This window comes from Anneissia japonica, unplaced genomic scaffold (assembly GCF_011630105.1).
Source record: "Anneissia japonica isolate Jap-2015-1 unplaced genomic scaffold, ASM1163010v1 scaffold287833_len2544123_cov190, whole genome shotgun sequence".
NCBI classification, from domain to species: Eukaryota; Metazoa; Echinodermata; class Crinoidea; order Comatulida; family Comatulidae; genus Anneissia; species Anneissia japonica.
In genome coordinates this window covers 1,743,811-1,748,473 of record NW_022757233.1, presented here as the reverse complement: position 1 = coordinate 1,748,473, position 4,663 = coordinate 1,743,811, and positions in this window count along the sequence as shown.

The following is a 4,663-nucleotide window of genomic DNA, read 5'->3' as shown; positions in this document are numbered from 1 at the left end:
AACTTGGTATTCTAACTTATTTTTCACCGTACTTCACAAATATGGCATTAGATTAACAGTTATCCCTTCCCTTTTGAAGTTACATGCACTCAAATTAACCTCTTTGTTTAACGATGCAATTTTTTTTTTGTGATGTTCGAGGTCACCCTGCGTCCAAACGAATTGGCGAGTCTCAACATTTCAGGTTTTCCGTTCACACTATATCACTGAGTCAGTGTGCCAAAAAATAAAAAAAAATCTAAGACCCATGGTGTAATGCATTTGTTGAGTTGGCATGGAATGACTCAACTCTTAAGAACTTTTGTGATTTCCTATGATGTTGTTGAAATATGTGTTTTCAACATAGTATCTAGCCATGAGCTAAGTACCAAATCTAAAATTTGGTTTTTAGGTTAGTCTAATGTATCTGATTAACTGGGGAAAATTTAAGAAAAGATTTTAACTGTCCACATGACGATCCGTTGTTTAGAAACATTGACATTTTTCACTTTTATAGATCTGGTCCCAACTTTGAATATATGCCATTCAATTTTAATTGATTTGATCAGCCTGCGCTTGCATGTGACTAGAGACAACTACACATAGATAATATATCTGTAATATGAGGTGTATATACCCACTCATATGGATGCAGGGTGACCTTGAAAATTACCCAAAAAATTGCATCCTTACACAAAGTGGCTACTTTGAGTGCAGATAACTTCAAAAGGGAAGGGATAACTGTTAATCTAAGGCAATATTTGTATCAGTTAGAATACCAAATTTGACTTTGAAAGCTATTACCAATCCCGAGTTATAAGCTTCCAAAGTTGAAGTAAATTGCGCTTGCACATCTTTGAAGAACCACGCCCCTTTTTTGAGGAGTCAATATCTCGGAAACTACATATCCTAAAAGGCTAAATTGTTTTTGTTGGTTTTTCATACAGTGGATCATTTTTATGGAATTTCATCAAAAATCTGAGACGGTCATACAGGAATTTTTTTTTTAATCTGGTTGATTTGACATGGAATGACCCTACAATAGGTCAAAGGTCAGAATGTACCATTTCCGGTCACTATTTGAAGATTTTCTTTATTAAGACGAATATAAACATGAATCTCCTGAACAATTTGCAATCAATTGTGAGTCTCTGTGACCCGTAGTTACCGAGATATGGCATTGCAAGGTCAAACTTTCAAAAATCGCATTTCCTACCATTTTTGGTCCATTTTGCCAAATCCATCGAGAAAAAAAGGTATCCTAAAATTAGTCACGGATCTCATGAAAATGACTCTACCATAATGTGTACACCGTTCTTTGAATCATTCAGTTTATACCAATGATAACTCGTTATTTTAAACCGTTGGAAAACTACACCGTAAGAAATAAATGAACGCGTAAACAATATGCTGAGTACGACTATGAATTTTGTTTGCACCGCTTTTAACGTTTAGCGACGTTGCATATCGCAAAGGGTTGTCTTGAAGAGTAGCAAATCCGAGTCATTAGAACTTGATCCACCCGTGACTCCACCAATCAAGATTCAAGTGTCGAAGGACCCCGGAAAAATATAGCAATTCTGTTGTTCTGAAAGACAATTTTAGCTCTTTAAGCAAAAAGCATCTGCGAGAACAGCAACAAACTTTATGGCTGATAATGGGGCTACCATGAGGCCGACAGCAGTGGCGGCGCCAGTGGGGTGGCAGGGGGCTTAGCCCCCACCGGACAGGTCAAGCCCCCCTGCCGGACAGAGCTCGTCGGGCAGTCAGACCATAAAACATATAAAAATAGGCCCACACCAAGCCAACACATGTCTGTCACAGTCTCAGAGTGCCATTTTCGGCCATCTAGAGGTTGATATTCTTTAAAAAAAATCTCATTTGGAAAGGGAAACCCCCTCTCAACCCCTTCTCCCAGCTCGAGCCTACGAGCTCAAGTCCCCCTGTCGGACAACTTAGCCCCCCCCCCCCCAGAAAATATATCCTAGAGCCGCCACTGGCCGACAGGGAGGTGGGGGACGGTTATCTCCTCAACAGAGGTGTTTAAAAAGGGGAAAGCTTTTTTGTAACCTTACTCTATTTCTTTTTAATTCAATCCTCTCAACAGGAATAATCCTGAATATATGGAAAAAAGGGTATTATAGTACCAATCCACAAAAAAGGCTCTACTTCGATCCTAATAACTTCCGTAAATATCTCGCTACTTTGCGTTCTTAGCAAGATATTCACATCTATTCTTACTTACCGTTTACCTGAATGGTGTAAAGAAGCTGGGATTATATGTGAATTACAGGCTAGATTTGGAAAGGGTTATTGCATTGCAGACCATATCTTTACTTCAGTGCTGTAGCCAGGATTTTCAAACAGTGCGGACAATATCAGGATGGACACACTTTACACGTTACAAATAATGTGGACCAATTTTCTTAAAAGTTGACCCATTCTACGCATAAATAAGAGAAATGTGGACCCATTTATTTAAAATTTTACCAATTTTAAGCTATATATGAAAAATCTGGACCCATTTTTAAAAAGTGGACTCATTTTATGCATAAAACTGCATAATTTGGACCCAGTTTTTAAAATGTAGACCCAATCTGTGTGGACCTATTAGAAAAATTGTGTGGGACTGTCCCAACAGCTGGCTACGGCATTGCTTTACATTAAATCCTATTATTTTTTAAATACTTAAGGAAACAAAAAGGCAGACTGTTTGCTACTTATAGACCTTCGTAAAGCTTTTGATGTAATTGATAGGTCAAATTTATGGTATATATTAATGAAACATAATTGATGGTAAAATCCTTGCAGTACTGGAAAAATATTATGATGGTATTGTGTCTTGCGTCAGAATTGCAGAGGGGTACACACATTTTTTTTAATGCTTTTTCAGCCTCAGACAAGGTTGCAATTTATTTCCTCTTCTTTTCTCCATATTTATAAATGTATTAGTAGAGTACTTTTTGTGGTCTGCAAATTTTTTATTATAATAATTTCTGCCTTCTATACACTGATGATGTTGTTCTCTTTGCGGAATCTCCCAGGGATATGCAGAGGATACTCAATGTTTTAAATGAATACTGTAATATTTGGGAACTACTAGTAAATTTTTAAAAGTAAAAACAATGGTATTTAGGAGTGGTGGAATTGCCAAAAAAAATTAAAATAAAAATTTTAAAAAATGGGCATTTAATGGAGTAGAAGTGGAAGTTTCTCCATTATTATAGTTAGGTGTTAGCTCTAGGGGAACCTGGTCGGTAGCCATTAACACACTTGTTTCCCAAGCAGAACGTGGTATTTTTAAAGTAATATTTCTTTAATGGAAATAATTACATTAATATAGATCTTATTTAGACCTAAAATGTAGACCTACTTGTTGTATGCCTCGGTAAGTCTGAGGTGTTGAAGAAAACAGTAGGTATGAGTTAGGTCTAGCCCATACTAAATTCTGCAAAAATGTTTTGGGTATACCATATAGAATCTCATATATTAAGACTAGAGGAGACCTTGGTCGTTTTTCGTTAAGAAAGTCCATAAGAAAGTTATTTCTCATTGGCTTAGACTCTCTAAAATGGATAATCACCGACTGCCTCTTAAAGCCTACTTCATGCTTAAACAATTTGCTGAGCATAAAGACGACAAGAAAAACTGGGTCTGTAAAGTGAAATCAATTATTAGTTCAAATGGTTTTAATTTTGCTTCGTTAAATCAGTCTGTAGAATATATTACTTTTCTAAAATATTTGAACAAAGTTTTTTTTCTACTCAGACTCCAATTCTTTAAATCTTCCCAGATCGCATTACTTTATATTCAACCCAGCATTATTTAACAAATACCCTTTCGTTAAAGTTTCAGCGATGTATAACCTTGAATATTAGTTCCTGTAATAGCCAAAATAAACTTTGCAGAATGTGCACTTTTGGAAAAATTGAAGATGAGACTCATTTTGTGCTAAAATATCCTGCATATAAATATAATTCAAGTAGATCACAATTCTTGCCTACATATTATATAGACAATCCGACATCTCTCAAATTAGTTAATTTATTAAATTGATTTATTTTCATAAAACACTTTCATATAATTGCTATATTTATTGCTTTATTTATTCTTTAAAACACTATAAAAACAATGTTAACATTTCAATGAAGCAATGTCATATATTTATTCTCTTTTCTTTCGAAGCAATATAGCTATTATAATTATTATTACTTACATATGCATCACTATACCACATTCCTACTGTTTATTTTAACATGGAACAACTTTATTGAATGAAATATTCAAGGTTTCTGTAGGTCCCCAAAATACGCGTACCGCTAGGCCAAGCCTTCGTTAGAGGGTAGCAGCGCCAAGACGCGCTCAGCCACCAGCCGTGGACGTACAACATTGGTTGTCGCTTTGGAACTGGAATAAAGGGTAAATCATTCAATTGACTCGGATTCAGGCAACAATGTCTTCTTTTTAGCATCTCTCATCTGACCTGTCCTCAGTCTGTTGCCAACTAATATGAAATGCGCGCGCGCAAATCTTTTCCATTTTGTTTGCAGGGTTTCCTTTTTTTGTTTGTAGCGTTTCATTTTTTTGTTTGCAGCATTTCCTTTCTTGTTTGCAGCGTTATCTTTTGTTTGCTGGTGTTTTTATTTTTTGCTTGCAGCGTTTCTTTATTTGTTTGCTAGTGTTT